Genomic DNA, 18,450 nt, shown 5'->3' on the forward strand with positions numbered 1-18,450 from the left:
GTGACAGTGAGGAGTGACAGGAAGGACAAGAGAAAAGCGGTTGTTGCACTGAAGTTATAACTTTCCCCAAACTGTCTTTATATTGAACGTTTTGTGGCCATATGTGAAAAGTACACCACAGCTCTTGGAAAAGTGTTGTCTCGCCTGCGCCTTGTGAGAAGAGCTATCTTAAGACGGCAACAGATGGCAGTGCTGGCATCAAATGGCATTTAAGGACGGAAGCTTTTTGGTTGGATGCCAACACGCTGTTCCTGGTCTTTATGCGCCTCTGTATATGTGTATGTGTGTGGCCATGTGTGTGCATGTGTGCACATTAATACATGCTTTCATGTGTCCATATATGCATGCTTCTGCAGTGTGTGTTTGGGTTAATGTATGCACAGTCTGTTTGTGTGTGCGTGTGTGTGTGTGCACATTCGTGATTACAGAGAAGGAAAGGCGGAAACCTGGGGACACATGAAGACTTGTGTGTGTGTGTGTGTGTGTGTGTGTGTGTGTGTGTGTGTGTATTACTGCATCTCTTTTGTGTTTTGAACTCATGACACACAGTAACATGTGACCGGCTCTACATAGAGAAAGACACAAGTACATTTGTGCATCAGTAATGACAAATTTAAATATACAGTGTAGAATAGAAACCTTATGACTATTTAAGGAAGTTGTTAGTGTTAAAAGATGGAGAGAATGCGAGATAGACGGAGATACAGACAGACAGGGAGTTTGTAGGCAGAGAGACAGAGACACGCAGAAGGTGTGAGCAATTAAATGTGCTAAACCATCTGTCCAATAACCTGCATGCATGCTGTGGCTCCCAGATTACTCAGCAAACTGCAGCAACACCCTCACACACACACACACACACACACACACACACACACACAGAGACACACATGAATGCCAATGCATCTGCACTGAAAAATAGTTATTTCACTGCCGAAATGATACTTCTGTTGTTTGTGTTTGTATGTGTCTGTTCATTTCACCTAAAAATATTTATTCAGATTCATACCTGGCAAAGACAGGTCTTAATCTGAGGAGGTTTTATGTAGTCTTTACTAGTTGTTCCAAATCTCAGGCTCAGGACCCACAGGTGGGTCACAGTGGATTGTACTTGGGTCCCCAAAGAAACAATGAGACGGCCTGTTAACGGTTAGCCTAAATGAATAATGTTTTAACATGTTTACGTTTAAAGTGTCAAGATAACATGAACTGATGCAAAAATGGCAGTAAAAATAGTCAGGAACATTAATTTATGTACCAGAATTTAATAGATTAAACGTATTAATTGGTGATTCATCAATAATTTAGTAATGGCATTAATTGCACCTCACTCATATTGTTTTGTCTGGCGGAGCCATTCAGTGGATAAAGAAACTTAAACTATACTTACATAAGAACTTAACTAACAAATTTAAATAAGAAAAAACAGAGAAAAAATGTGTATTATATCTTAATAATCTTAATCAATTACTTAATTGTTAGAATTTTCAACTATCAGTCAAGGAAAATGCACAAAATCTGCAATCTTTAAATCTGTCACCTGTTTGTAAAATTCTGTCACAAAACATTATTTTGGTTGATAACAGCACAATGACATCTGATTTAATGTGATAAAAAGAAGAAATAGTCATTTCCTGTATAAATATGTAATTTACCTGCTGTAAGGTGCTGGAAAGGCTTGAAAATTCACCTTGAAAATGCTTGAAAAGTGTTTGAATTTGACTTTAGAAAATGTGTACAAACCCTGAAATTGTGATTTTAGTTGACACGTGGAAATCTGATTTTGAGGACCTTAAAACAGAAAAAGTCTTGGGGACTCACTGTCATTTCTGGTGCCCTCCTAAGGGGGGCCCAGACCCCAGGTTGGGAAACCAATGGTCTATACGACTTCATTTTCTGCATCGAATTGTTTTCTGTTGTTTTCATGTTTATATGCTTGAGTGTTTGAGTTTATTTACTCAAAATATGCAAAAGATCATATTTAACCATGTACATAAATTAATAAAATAAGATAAAATAAAATAAAATAAAATAAAATAAAATAAAATAAAATAAAAGGGGGAAAAAGACAAGTTTAAACAGAGTTGAAATGAAACCAGGAACAAAAAGGAAAGACAGAAATAGAAGTGTGTAATGGGATAGTTGATCCCAAAATCAAAAGTACATATTTTTCCCCTGACCTGTAGTGCTATTTGAAGTGTTACATTTGTTGTGTCAGGGTCTTGGGTGACAGTGCAGTACTGAAAAAATACCAGATATTACTGCAAAAATGTGGTTTGCAGTTTGTACCTGCAGAGCACATAATCTATTTGTATTTGATGCATGTATTGGTATTTGTTTAATAGTCAATCTTTGGTTTTTGCCCAAACAAATTTGATTAAAAAATAGATCTATCTTTCATGTAAAAAGCTATGATAAATGTGGCCTGCATGATTGTGTGGCTTTGTGTCCAATGCTTTTTTCTAATATTCTTAAAAAAAATAAATAAATCCTCCAGCCCCCTCCAAAAATAAATACATTTACATTACTTCAAACAGCCTGAGGGGAATTTATCCTTCTCTAGATTCCCTCTGATGAATTAAGAGCATTTCCCTCAACGAGCTGGCGTGTTGATAGAAAATTGGCCTGAAGTTTGGGGAATAGTGATTTGGTCTGTTTCCTAGCTTAACTAGAGAAAACCAACACGCAAATAACACCAGGGGAGGCACTTAAGGAGAGGAGAGGAACTGCGGGGGGAGAAGTGGAGGGGGGGTTTGCAGGGGAAGCAGCTCTTTCAGCATCAAAGCTAGCTAAAACGTCCCCACCAGGGACTAGGTCCCATGTTAAATACTGAACTAGATTATTAATTGCTGTACTAGTAGGACCTGTTAATAAGAACCCAAAATAGCAGCTCCTTCCTTTCTGTCTTCATCTCTTGTTCCATTTCCACTTCTTCTTTTCTGCTGCTCTTCTTTTTTATGCTTGTGCTCAAAGTTTGCTCCGTGCTCATTGACTCATCTGTTTGCTTACTCAGTCGCAGTCACTGACACACACACACACACACACACACACACACACACACACACACACACACACACACACACACACACACACACCTTTTCAATCACTCACCGACTTACTCACTGCTTTTTTTCACTTAGTAACCGAATCACTCAAGTTTTCTTTCCTTCACTCACTCATTCATATTTTTTTTATATCCACTTAATCGCTTGTTTTACCTGAATGATTGAATTTGCTTCATGCACTCACTCACTCACTCACTCCTTCACTCATATTATCAGTCAAACCAACAAACACTCTTTCAACTGTGTTTTCCCTTTGGTTACTCAGTCATGACTCACTGATTTGTGCTCGATCGCATGCTTCTTTCCTCTCATTCACTCACTCAGTCACTCGTTCCTTCACCTTTTTCACCTGACATGGCATAAGTACACACATTCTGTATTCAAGTAGAAGTAAAGTATAGCCTCTGAAATGTACTCAAATAATACAAGTAAAAAGTTGTCCTCTGAAGGACATGTCTTCTGACTAACTGATCCTCACATTTTCTCAGCAGTCAAATCTCCTGCACCCATCTTGTCACATCCTTGATGTACTTTTTATTGTTATGTCTCTTTCATCTTAATTAGACAGTTTTTTGTCCCGTTCCGTCTTTTTTGTCTTGCCTTTTATGTTGTTTTTGTGTTATGTTGTTTTCCTCTTGTTAAATCTTTCTCGTCCTTTTTACAGTGTTTTTTCATCTAGTTGCTTCTTTAAGTTGTTTTTTGTCTAGTTACGTTCTTTTTCACCTCGTTATGTATTTTTCATCTTTTTGCATCTTTTTGTCTTGTCTTTTATGTCTTTTTTGGCTTGTTAAATCCTTTTTGTCTTGTTTTGTTGTTTTTTACCTTGTCACCTATTTTTCATCTTTTTTTTGTCTTTGTCTCGTTAAATCTTTTTCGTCTGTTCTTTTCATCTTGTTACATATTTTCCATTTTATAACTTTTACAGTGTTTTGTGTTTAGTTACTTCTTACACATTGCTTTTGTTTTTTGTCTATTTATGCGTTTTTCATCTTGTCATGTATTTTTTGTCTTGTTTTGTTGTTTTTCGTCTTGTTGTTCTATGGATGGTTTGTGGGCAAAAGTTTGGTTGAAGAGGGTTTTAGTTGATCAGCATTTTGATCCAAAAACTGATACTTTTAAACTCGAATCTTTAAAGTCTTGGATATTTAATTAAATGTCAGAAATGTAAAGATCAGCTGGCTTTCACAATACATGTCATTGATGAGCTGATATTGAGCATCTCTCACCATCCACACACCACAATACCTTTGTAACATTTAAGAGCTTCAGCTGTGCATGCATTTGGCAAGAAACGAGGTAGTTCATCATGTCGGGATAGCAAATAGAAGGTTAAATTGTCCCATCATTTTTTTCAAGAATAGGGAGCGAGCTCATATGGATCATAAATATCACACCCCTCCTGCTGACCAAAGTCCTTCTCTGTGAATTTTAGCAGCTTCCACACGTTTTCACAAACTTTTCCATGGTTTAGACATCATAAAGTTGGCTTCAAGTCAATATTAAGCATATAATCCATTGTGTTGTTTACAGCTGAGCAGTATAATTCCTGTGCATCTGGGTCATTGACCAAACCGTGATGTCATTGCAAACACTATATAATCTTCACAATAAAGGTTCACTGATATTTTGTTTTTTAAAAGCTCTTATTATAAAGCAGCAAAATCAGGAAATGTTGGGTTTTCATCAGCTGTAACTTAAGACGACTTCTATCCAGCTGAAAGTGAACATGAAACACTAAAATAAAGCAGAAAACTGTAAGTACAACAGAGATGTATGAGAGAAACTAAACTTCCACAGAGATTCAGTTAGAAGCCACTAAAGTACAGACAGCTGTCTCCTACTCAAACATGAGTTGAATCATGGCTTTCTGGCGAGACAATGAATGTGACATCAGAAAAACAACACAAAGGCAAACTCGTCAACTGACAACAGGGATAGAAGTCAATCACAGGGTATAACTGCTAAATTCTACCAGACATGGCTGCATAGCGTTATGTCCACGCCGCGGCAGCGAGGGCTGATCACTGCCATTTCTCAAAATGCCTGTGATTCCATGAGCAGCAACTTGCTGCGACCTAGAAGCAAGCAGTGAGAGCAGATCAAGCAGACAGGAAGTCAGACACAAAAAAAGTAGAGAGAATCCAGTCAATTTTCAAAATAAAAGACCTTGTGCAGAATTGCAGCAATAAAGACAGACAGAAAAGAAACTATTTTATTACGTAGTGTACTTATCCATGGTAGAAGCATTAACAAAGTGCAAGTCAACATAATTAGGTGGGCAAAACGCTCCGCTGCTGAAATGCTTCTGAAAGGCTGCTGGTGGGGGATGCAGACATGCGGAGGACGGATCAAAACCGCGGCGCTTGGTGGAATCAACCAGCAACTCACTAATTCACTCAATATTAGTCAGACCAACCAATAAACACCATTTCTATCAATTTGCTTACTCAGGCAGTCATTCAGCCAGTCGTTTTTAGAATTTTTGTTATATTTTGCAGAGGGGTTCACAGCACGTGTGTGTGTGTGTGCTGACTAGATGCCCAACCTCGCCTTATTTTTCCTCAGTCAGAGTCCCTGCTGAACTGAGGGAGGCACAATCTGCTGCTGACCTGTCACTGTTCACAGATAATGGATGCCCAACTGCTTGTGTGTGTGTGTGTGTGTGTGTGTGTGTGTGTGTGTGTGTGTGTGTGTGTGTGTGTGTGTGTGTGTGTGTACACGCTAAAGTGTGTGTGTGTGTGCGTGTAGGCTGTCATCCATGTCTCTCAGCAATAAAGAGGAAAAAAAAAAGGAAAAAAAAAACGGGGGGCAGTGGGGGTTGATAGATATGCCGGCCACCTGCTTCTCACTCACATTCTGACACAAAGAGCATCGGCTGCTCTGCTGCATTAATCATCATGAACTTCCTCTGACCTCGACACACAGCGACAACAGCTTAAAGTTAGGAAACAGTCCCAAAACACACCCTGAGACACTCGGGCTCAGATTTTGCCACGGAGACCCCAGAGGAGGGTGGGTTTCATCAGTGCTGATTTAGCATTTAAGTGTAGGACTGTTTACAGTCTACACAGAAAATTAGGTGAATTAAATCAAACACTCAGAGGACTTCAATGAATCCCCCTCCAGGGCCCCTGTGTGTCCCAGGATCCATCACTGGTCTAGAGGTTAAAGAAACATTGTGACTGAAGGTCTGAGCAGCAGGGAGAGAAACTGAACGCTTTACTCTCAACCCCTATAGACTGTTGAGTTTCCACTGAGCGAAGCACTGAAGCCAAACTGCTCAGTGGCTGACAGTCAGGGCTGCAGGGGTAAATAAAAGGGAAGAGAGTTCATCTACTGCATCTAAGACCCAATTAAACACGATCTATTACATCCTCATTATTGTACGATTTGATGAACAAACCTAACAAGAGAATAAAAAATGTAAAAAATTAGTTGGACTGTATATTGCAACCATAGTAATTGAGGATCAAAACATCAGACAAGATGAATCACAACTTTGGATATTGGATTAAAAAAAAGAAAAATGGAGAACAAATTATGACTATCAGAGTTATGAGCGCAATACAATTATAGAAGGTTTTTATACTATGATACTTAAGTTAATAGTGGGGAAGTGAGACAGGGGTAGGGAATTTTATTTCTACATTTCTTCACTCCTTTTCGGACACTGCTTTTCTCATTCATTCATTCATTCATTCATTCATTCATTCATTCATTCAATACTTAAAAGTGAAAGGCCCAAAAAAGACAGAAAAGCAAGAGTTTCTTTAAAAAAAAAAATACAAAACTTTTCCAGAACTTACTAGTACTTTACTAGTGCTAATTTTAGCATAGTGCTCATAGCATAGTGTCCATTCAGTCCAATGACAATTGCCCATCTGGTGCATAATCCAGAAAACTTTGAGTTTCTTTTACTTCCTGTCCAGTCAAAAGCTCGGACAGACTTCTCATTTAATAATTTTTTTTTTTCTAAGAAATTTGTCAGGTTATACCAACAATGTGCAAAGCTGCCATCAAGCAAAAGGTAGCCACCTCAGAAAATATTCAGCTCTCCATGTACTACCATTATAAATGAGGTTGAAATACAGCAGCATAGGCCGACCCTATTCAGCACAGACAGTTCATGGAGGAGGACAGTTTATTATTAATTGTTGACTGCTGTCAGCAACACTGCCTTCACAGTGTATTACTGCCATCACAGTTTAGCTCATAACTAATCATGGATGACGTGTGTGTGTGTGTGTGTGTGTGTGTGTGTGTGTGTGTGTGTGTGTGTGTGTGTGTGTGTGTGTGTGTGTGTGTGTGTGTGTGTGTGTGTGTACTATGTGTATGAACATGACTTCATTGCAGGCTCATATTGAAATAAAAACATAACAGGGAAGAGTAAAATTTAAATTACATATCAGTAATGTACTCTAAGTACTGCTTTTGCTAGCTGGCAAAGCGAACAAAGCACATAACACACAAATGATTACAAGCGGTCTAGCCTGCTCCTGCAGGACTTGTAGACTTCCGTCCATTGAATGACCCACTAACTCCATCCAGCTGCACTCTCCCAGCTTTTAACACCCAGAACCTGATTGCAGAGTGGCTGCACCTGCTGTCAATCACTGCAACCTGCAAGGAGGAGGAGGGGCAGAACCTGAGCAGAGGAGAGCTCAGAAACACAAACACACTGTGGCACCCAACACTTATTATTATTTGTATTTTCATTTGACATTTTATAGTGTTTTGATCACATGTTTTAAATGAATTGATGTTATTCTTGTGTGGTGCTGAAAACTCGTAGTGTGTCATACTGTCAGAGAGATGTTTGTGTCAGTTGAAAGATGAATTAAAGCTACTACAAGGAGCTTTCATATTTTGTTGATTTTAGAGAACCCTGTGAACAAAAGCAACGGTGGCTCCACAACATAGGTGGAAAAGTATTCAGAACTTGCAGTAAGTTTAAGTAATATTACCACAATGTGGAAATATCCAACTACAGGTCAATGCCTTTACTATTATTTTTTGTGTCTAATCTCTGTTCAACACACGTGGATGGCAGATTTTAAAAGGTACAGTACACCCCCGCCTGCAGCAGAACCATATGTAAATGTACCATGTAAAATAATTTGTGTGTTAATCTGTTTGTTTTAAAGGGAAAAAGGAGAAGGACAAAAGACAAACATTTGAAAAGCAAATGTGCTGTACATTATCTTTGATTTCTAAATGCAAACGTTGTTTTCTATAGACAGTCACCTTAAAGTGCCTGTGGAAATGTTTGAAATGACAAAACACAACCAAACAGGACCAATCGGAGACTAAAGTGAAGCACTGTAACTAAACTATTGGAAGAAGTTGGGAAAACAGGCAGTGTAAGCCAAAAAAAAATCCCAGCTTCAGTTGCATTAATTTTTGGCATAAATTTGAAACAAGGCGATGCAAAATAAGACCACTTCACTGGCAAATGGTGAAATGCTGGCATGAAATGCACAGCAAGAATCAAGTTAATCAAATACAGTAGTAGAGGTATATTGTGAAATTAAAAAACCTCTCCCCTGGCAGAGTTAATATAGTTTTTAATTTCATTTAGAATTTTTTTTTTAAGCTCACTTTAGTTTCAGTTAATTTCCGAGTGGGTTTGTTTGTTTGTTTCAGTTTGGTTTTATTACCTTCAGTTTTATTATTATTATTATTATCATTACTATTATTATATGGGGGTATTTGTGAGGGGCAGGATTTAAGAAGTTCATAATAGATGTTACAATACAAACACAACTCTTTATGAAGACAGTTGACTCATGTTGACATTCAGACAGTCCCTACAGATGCACCAGTGTCTCCTCCTGTTTGTTGACAGATTTGACCAAATTTAGAAAGACTAAAACTAACGACATTTCCTGTATATTTTATTTTATCTTATCTTACTTAATTTTGTAAGTACAAAATATTGTTTCACTTAGTTTCTCTTCAGTTCTCATTTTGGTTAACTAAATGTTTTTTTGTTTGTTTGTTTGTTTGTTTTGTTTTCCATCTACTTTTAGTTTTTAGGTTAATTTTATTTCATGATATAATCTGGTCCCTTTGCTTTTTCCCCTCCTCTTGTGACCCTGTAAACACCTTTTATCAGTACAATAATAAAACAGCAAGTTGTGTGTTCCCTAAGAAATATGAACTATCTCTGCTCTGTGCTGGAGAGCAGGTTATATTTACATTGAAAGGAATGTTTCACATCAGAATCAAAAATACATAATTTCCTCTGACCTGTAGTGCTGTATATCCACATAGATGTGTTTGGTGTGAGTTGCAGAGTTTTAAACATATCGACCATAGAGATATTTGCCTTCTCCCCAATATAATGGGACTAAATTGCACTTCATTGCTCACATTACATTACGTTCCAATTGAAAAATTCAAAATCGGTGTCTCTCTCTAAAAGTCATGACTCAGTTATTCAGGATTACTTACTTTTTAGCAGAAAAGAAAGTAGTTCCTGTAGATTCTACTCCAGAAAGAATGTAGTTCCTACATGAAACTGCTCACAACAAGGTCTGTGGATTATCTTAAGTAACAAGGTGATGATGTTTGGAAAGAGACACTTTCACACACAGTCCCATTATACTGGAGAGAAGACAGATGTCTCTACAGCTGATATCTCTATATCTCAAAACTCTGCAACTCACACCCAAAAAAATCCTAAATAGCACTACAGGCCTGAGGAAAAGTATGCTGCTGTTGTTTTTCTTTTTTATTTTGGGGTGACCTATCCCTTTAAATCGTGCCTGTGTAAAATGCCAATCTCCACAATGATGACATTGCAAGATGACAGTGTTTGCTGGTAGCAGGTGTGAGTGAGAAAAGCTGCAGCTGAAGAACGGCAAGTGTTATCAACACACAGCCTGAAGTGTGTGTGTGTGTGTGTGTGTGTGTGTGTGTGTGTGTGTGTGTGTGTGTGTGTGTGTGTGTGTGTCATGTCGCCCTGACCAGGTGCTCCTCAAGGACGGGAGGAGAGGACTGATTACGTCTGTGTGTCTCTCTCTCACTTGCAGATGATTGAACAAGTGACTAAAACAAGAAGAAAACTGCTGCTGTGCTGCAGTGCACACTTTAAAACACGTTTCATTGTCTGAACTTATCAACTCCTCTCTGGATGCAGGTAATATTAGCATTAAACAAAAATATCCCTTTTTTCACAGGGATCAGCTTGTAAACACGATCAGGACTTGATCATGTTTTGCATTTTTACAGAATAATCTAACTCCGAATTATCTACCACGGAGCTTAAATCCCCCCGGATCCAGCCAACACCATAACTTTTTAAAACCTCTCCCAGTAGAGCTGTTATTTACCCCCTTTCATAAGCCCTACCCTCCTTCTTATCTCCCTTCCCTCTCCTCCTCCTCTCTTTTTCTGTCTTTTTCCTCCTTCACTTTCTCCACCATGGAGGGGGGGGTAGCCTATTTGTCCGCTTTAAGCGAAATCACTCAATTCTTTCAGGAAGAGACTTTGGAGGCCCCTGGTAACCAAGAGAGGGAAGAAAGAAGGAAGAAAAGTATGTGTGTGTGTGCGAGAGTCCACCCTCCAAATAAGTTCCATTAATCATGGGCCAGAGTCTAATGTAACTAATATTTTACAATTAGAGGAGACAAGATGGAGCTGGGGGCCATCTATCTCCCTTACACCACATGATCATCGATTCATAAGAGCTGAGGAGAGAGAAAGAGGGAGGCCGTAGCAACGCCAGCCCCGCATAGAGCGCATACACACACACTCACAAATACACACACACGCAGTTCGCCGGGCACACGCCGACACACATGCAGACGTTAACACACCCACATACATAAGCACAGATGCTGAGCAGGAAACAGAAGGATGCATGAGAATGAGGGGACAAGCTGTTACATTAGCATTTGTTAGTATATGTGCTGCTTAAAATTAGGGCCACAACTAACGGTTATATTTTTTCATCGACCGTTCTATTTATTTATTTATTTTTTAATTAATGTATTAAATGTTTGGATATGAAATCTCAGAAAATAGTGAGAACTGCTGATTACACTTTCTCAGGCTCAAAAGTTCCACACACAACATGCTTGTTTTGTCCAATAAACAGTCCTAAACCTTGTGATGAAGTGGTATTTAAAGATTGAAGTACTGATAAAATGTTAATATACAACCTGCACCTCTTAAATATACCGTATGCTCTTAAATAATTTCCTTTTCTTTCACTGTGTACATACACAAAGTTAAGACTTTTCAGATTTTCTATAGATATTATAATAATACTGTAATCATGTAGTGAAAATCTGATATCTACGCAGCCCTAGTCTGATATCATCATCTGTGTATTTTAAGTAGCATTAAACAGCAATCAGCAGTTTCCAAAATATCTTAATCAGTACCAACAGACACTTTTTGAAGGCAGTCTGCTCCCTCTTTTCTCTCATAATCCAGACTCAGTCCTCATGCACCACTGAGGATCTGCTGCTCCTTCGACTGTAATATATTTTTAATGTAAATGCCTTTTAAGGTGTCCTGCGTGGATGTGTTTAATGCTGTGTTTGCAAAGTCAGGTAGAAAGGTGGACAATAAAATATGTTTTCCATTTCTTCTATTTCTATTTCTTAAGCTATGTAGCAGGCTATATTTATTCATGTGCTGCAGAATAAATGACTTTAAAATTCATGAAGGACATTTAAAAGTAACGTGGAGCAGACAACAAAGGGTGAGTACACTAACACTGACGTGACCACAATGTCCTTTAGTTTTTTTAAAAGTGCCTTTGAGCAACACACCGCATCCCTGCTAGCTGCAGGAGTTCTTCTCTGCAGGAGCGTGAATTTAGACAGCGCAGCTGCACTGAGGCCCATGGGGTGGGTGGGGGGCCCGCAGAGAGAGCGGGGCCTCTAACAATGTGTTGTTAGATTACAGCTCAGAAACACACCTAATGCCATTTACTATATGTGCCATCAAAAAGGAAAACCCATCTCCTTTATAGATGCCTCTTTTTTTTGTAAAGTAGTCTCAATCTGTGTGAAAATGAGATGCTTTTTTCTACATAAAGTGTGATAACTATAAATAAAAGCATAAAGGAATAACTATTCAATTAAATTAATCATATTTTTTTATTTTCTTTGGTATTTTTGTCATATCAGATATGCAGTGCTGATGTTGTCCAATGCCGAGTCTGTATGTGATCATGTGACGACTCAGGCCGTCATAGTGCTATCCATGGTACTGATATCATTCTCTTTGACCTCTATACTTTCACAGTGCAATCAGCTAAGTAACTCATTCGAGTGTAAAATCCTACACATGTATATATTTGCCCAATGGTGTGTGTGTGTGTGTGTGTGTGTGTGTGTGTGTGTGTGTGTGTGTGTGTGTGTGTGTGTGTGTGTGTGTGTGTGTGTGTGTATGCTTGAGCCGGTGATCATAGCATGTACAGCCTCCTTTTAAAGAGGAGAAAGACAAAGCCAGGCTAGCCTAAAAAGCCTAAAAAAAAATTTAGCCCAGAAACAAAAATAAATTTTAAATTTTTATTCTATTTTGGAATTAATTCAATTGATTTTTTTTTTTTTTTTCAAAACTGAATTAACCATAATTACGAATTATTCAGTTAACTGATCAGTCTGTTTAATGTTGCTCTCAAGATTTTCTCTCACAAATAAAATGATAGGGATCTGATGGGGAAATAATAAATAATTTGTTTATTTGTGTTTTTGTAGGCCTGAAAATAGTTGCATTTAAACAATGCAAGGTTGCTAAACGCCCCCAAATCCCTTGGACACACTCACTGTGTCTCTCTGCAGTGCAACATGCAGCTCCCTCAGAGGAGGACTGGACTGGAGCCCCGCCGGCAGCTCTGCACCAAAACCTGGTCTGCTGCTCCCTCTGGTGGCCAAAGCACAGAGCTGCACCGCACAGGCCAACAGCCGTTGCAATGTAAAGGAGGAGGGAAAATTAGAGGCAGCTGAACAAATGAGCAGAAAGACAAGTTCATCTGCAGGTCACCATCTGCCCAGCGACCAACCAAACGCTGGCACCACTGCAACCGCTGCAGAGCGTCATCTCACACACATCAATCCACACTTACAGACGCACGCACGGGCACGGGCCGACAATTATACAGCACACACGCACAAACATGTGCTGGCGCACACACGCCTGCATGACATACAGAGGAAATGGATACTGAAGAGAGAGAGAGGGAAAGAGAGGGTTGAACGACAGGGAGAGAGACGTGCAGGGAAAATGAGGAGAGAGGGAGTTAAATGAAGGGCAGAGAGCGGTGTTCATCACGCTGTGAAAGAGGTCGCTGCAAATGTTCAAATTGCTGAGCTGAACAACGAACAGCAACACACACGCACACACACACACATACGATAGGCCAGATGGAATGAAAGATGACCTAATGTGTTCTTTAATCAGACACATGTGCAGTGTTACATGGAGACACACCTACTCAGATGTATAGGGATGACACACACACACACACACACACACACACACACACACACACACACACACACACACACACACACACACACACACACACACACACAAAATTTACATTACATGATGCACACACACACATACGGGCAAAGCAAGTAATATCCTGATTGTTCCTGCTCAGTCTCATATCCAGCCATCTGAAACATCCTTGCCGATGTGTGTGTGTGTGTTTGCAGATATAAACCAGTCAAACAGTTACTTTCTCCGGATGCGAGCTTTATTGGGAACAGACTCTGGGAGATTTGTGGCAGGAGGCCCCCCACATCTGGTGCGGTGCAGCTGATCCGTTTAAAAATTAGTCAGGCATTGACCTGGGCAGCCTCCCAGCGGCTCAGCAGCCTTTGGGGTCCTGACGTTAGGTTAACACAAATACAGATTTCATCAATGTGGCGCGGATCAGGTTTCAGATGACAAAAGGGGGGCGATGAAAATGTACATTACTGTGTTTATTCCTTTGGAAAGCGGCGCAGGGTGGAAAGTCTGTGTTGGAGTTAATTTGCAAGTGCATTTTCTTTGTTATGATACTGTTATGATGATTATGGTGCTGTTATAAATGCACCCACAGATGGACATAACCCCACACACCCCCAGCACACATACAAACACACACACACAACATTTATACTACTGTAGTTTTGCTGAGATTCCTTCCTCACATTGAGCTCTTGAACTTGAACCTGACACTAACTTCTGCCTTACCTCAAACACTGTTTGCACCATGAAATATAAATATAACTATAAAAATCATTAAAAAAAAATCATTCTAACTCAAGTGGGATGGAGAGTCCAGACTACAACTTTATAGTTCTTGGTGCAGAAGACCCTTTTTTTTTTTTTACCTTTGATAAATCCAATTTAACAAAATCATAAGGCCCAAAAAAAAAAACGCTTGAAGTTTCCAGACATTACTGATTTTGCTTCTTTTTTTGACACCGCTGGCCTTTTCAAGAAACAGTAACACAGAATATGAAGACATTTTAAAAGTGTAAGCTGCAAACCGAGAGTAGATCTTGATTATCACAGTTTGTGACATAAAGAAGGCCAAATTAAATTGCTGCCCCGAACGCTAATCATTACCTAAAAAATAAGTTCTCAGTGACAATTTTGGCTTTGTTAAAAGGTTTAAAAGTCAAATAATCATAGTTTTACTTTGTCATTATTTTTGTTTCCTTCTTTTTCTATTATAAGCGTCATAATAATGCATTAGTGAAAAGGTGCTTCTTGATAATGTAAACCATAACTGTATACACTTTTAAAACTGAGTTTAGAAGTCATGGACTGGTAGTGGGGTCCTCACCATGTTTTAAAATGGCCAATTGTATGCCCATCACTTTTTAGAAGTAAAATTTGTTTGCTACTATTACAGTGACAAGGAACTCTATTCTATTCTATTATATTCTATTCTGTTCTATTCTAGAATTTGAGCTTGACTCATGAACTCTTGTTCTCTAATGTTAAAGATGCACCATCAAAACAACAAGTTAGTTTAACTGAACATCTAAAGGTACGGTTCATTTATTATCTCTAGCTAACATTGTTAACATTAGTAGATGTGATTTTGACATTGTTCAGTTGATGGGGGTTGTGTTGTATCTGTGGATGTGATGGATGACTGTTCATTTTTGTGCTGAGCATTTCTGTATTGTGGACTTTGTATTAACCTTAGCTTTGCCCTTTTGATGCACCATTATACAGTTTTTTTTCTGATACACTCTAATGATCTACCTGGACCTCATACTGATCCTCACATTACATTGTCTAAAATTGTACACGTTAAAGCACAAAGTGACAGCCTTGCTCAGGTGCTACAGCAGTGCTGAACACATATCAAACAAACAGCAACAGATGGATCCTAACCTGTGCAGGAGTTTGTTAACAGTGTGCAGTGGATATGTACTGTAAGGTCAGTATTTTTAGTAAGAACAGAACGTTGAATTCTGATCACCAGTGCTATAATCCTATAAATCTATATATAAAAGTGTATTTCTCAGTTCTCAGTTTCTGACTTATATCATTCTTATCTTTTCAGGTTTTGTAATAATACTTCAGTCATTAATTTCAATTCAAATCCATGTCAGGATGCAGAACATGTGCCAGCTTAGTGAGCCCAGCTCCTGACTATAGGACAACGTTCTTCCCAGGTGTTGCATAATGAGTGTGTTTACATTTGATAGGTTTACCACCTGTTGTAGATACTATAGCTATACTTGCTAAAGTAAGATTCTGAATGGAGAACTTCAGGGTTTTTTATATTGGTTTTACCTCCTCTAAGAAGGTTGTGTTTTTGGTTTGTTTGTTTGTCTGTCTACAGGATTACTAAACAACTATGGGACTGATTTTCATGAAACTTGGTGGAAGGGTGTAACATGGACCAAAGAAGAACCCATCGAATTTTGGAGTGAATCTGAATCACCGGTCAGATGCACCAATTACTTTTCACTGTTATTAACACTGCAGGATAAGTCAGTGGTTAAACTCGTTTCAATGGCAAAATGAAGTGAATTTGTTGCGTATGCTCAAACCTGTCATTATTGAAGTGAATGGTTTACTGTCACACCCACCTCAGACACCACTGTGGCAACTAGGTATTTGTCATAACAGTTGTTTTTAAGATCAAGCTGCCATGTTCATGAAGTTTTTTCAGTCTGCACATTTGATATTTGTCCATAAAGTGTGTATATGATAGTAAAGTGTTTCCAGGTTTTTACAAATGTTTGTTAATTATTTAAAACATTTTTAACTTAGAAGTACATAATAACTGCACAGCTGAGATGATGAAGCTGGGCACAAACATACTTCCCATACTATAAAAGTCTAATAGTTTTGGAAATATATCCAGATATTTGTAGCAGTTGCTGCTGCAGATTTGCATATCATATCAGACTGGAGTATTAACAATGGTGGAGGTTTGTGCTCTCAGAGTGCCCTTCTAGTGTAGTTTGGTGTAATATCTGAGTACTGCATTCACCTGTAAATATCCCCTTACATGTTTACATGTAAGGACTGAGTTGGCTGTTCATATATGAAACTTTCAGATTAGCTACTTACCTGGAACAGTTTCCCATCCCTGGTCCTCAAAGCACACCGCCCTGCATGTTTTAGACGTTTCCCTGCTCCAACACACCTGATTCACATGATCAGGTTGTTATCAGGCTTCTGCAGAGGATTGATGACGAGCTGATCATTTGAATCAGGTGTGTTGGAGCAGGGAAACATGGGGAAACACTGACTTCTTCTGAGAGACTATGTTGTCGCTTTGTAATATTGTGGTTTGTTGTATTTACTTTTTTCTCCTATATATGTAATCCCACGTGGAACGGGCCAGATGTTTGGCATGACAGGAATTAAATAACTAACCAATTAACTAAAACTAAATGCTGAATCCTGTGTGCAAAAACTTTATGTCCATCTGCTGGTAACAGTTTGGTCAATATAAGGTATCTTATTTTCTAGTATGTGATACTGTAGCATGTTGTCATTTTATCTACAGCTGTTTTTTTCAGTCTAGACAGAATATCTTAACTATTGTTACTGTAAAGAAGAGTGGTATACAAGGGATGACTGGTCAAAGGTAAGTTAACCTGACAGAACCTAAATTTAACCTGGAAACAAACAAAGACACTGGATGGAAACCAGAGACAAAGACATATGAAACGCACTGCACACGTCTCCAATCTGAAAGTGATTTTCTGACATTTAAACGTCTGAATCTTCCCTTTGCTCACGTGTGTCCTATCATCCCCATATTGTTTCACTACAGCTGCTTTAAGAGCACCTTTGGGAGACAAAGTGGTGCACACAGTAATTTAGTTGTGTGCATTCGACATCATGATCACAGTGCGTGAAGCTTTGCCATCAAATTGACAGAGATAATAACTTGTGTTGCGGTGATGGACTACTCTCCAAATAGTTTACCCACTCCTGATCACGCAGTGACACTCCGACGCGCCGCCAGTCTCGCCTCCCTGACTCTCACTCTGTCAGAGATGAAGAAATTAAAAACATGAAACAGACCGTTGCTCTGTGACAATCCTTTTTTTTTTTTTAGTTTGAATACATTTTATTTTTACTATAAGTACAGTTCAGTAGTTACAAAACGAAGCATCTGCCATGAGGGTACAGCGAAACATAAAGAGTGTTCAGCTCACAAGACAGGTTTTGTACATAATATGTGGAGTGGAATGCTCATTATAGCTGGTTCAGAGAAGGAGAGAGCCCAAGCGAGACTCTCGCCGTTAATCTCTCATCTTTACACCCCCGGAAAACAGAGATAGGGTCAGAGGTCAAAGCCATTGGTCAGTGCCTCCGGCGGGATACGTCTGATTGGTTTACTCAGACCCCATTTCCAGAATTCCTCCCTTCAAAACACCCTGTTATATTTCCCCAACAACTTCTCACTTTTCATATGTCTCACTCTTGTTATTTTACTTTTGAATCCCCTCTTTTCCTGGCATATTGAAATTGAAAGAATGGTTAATTGTAATCTACATAAATCAAATTAAAATGGAAAATAAAGAGGCTGTACTGCGGTGAAATGTCCTCAAGTTGGAATCCGAGCACTGAAAATCAGCAGTAACAGGCCTGAACGCTGCAGGTCAGAAGGGGTATTAGCATACAAAAAGAAATCTGGGTAACAATTTGTCAAAGCCACATACAGTATAGAGGTTGATCCAACTCAAATAAAGAAGTATTATATTTGAACTGTACATACCGCATTAGAATTTTTCTCTGGGTTCACAAAAAATGACGTAGAAACATTTCACAATGCCAAGGGACACACAGACACACACCTTCAGTTTAGTTAGTTAGCTAGTTTTGTACTGTATAGGTTGGATTTATAATACTATCACAGTGCAAAATACTTCTGAGAACCAAAACAAAT

Source organism: Lutjanus erythropterus, chromosome 1 (assembly GCF_056507025.1).
Source record: "Lutjanus erythropterus isolate fLutEry1 chromosome 1, fLutEry1.hap2, whole genome shotgun sequence".
NCBI classification, from domain to species: domain Eukaryota; kingdom Metazoa; phylum Chordata; class Actinopteri; order Lutjaniformes; family Lutjanidae; genus Lutjanus; species Lutjanus erythropterus.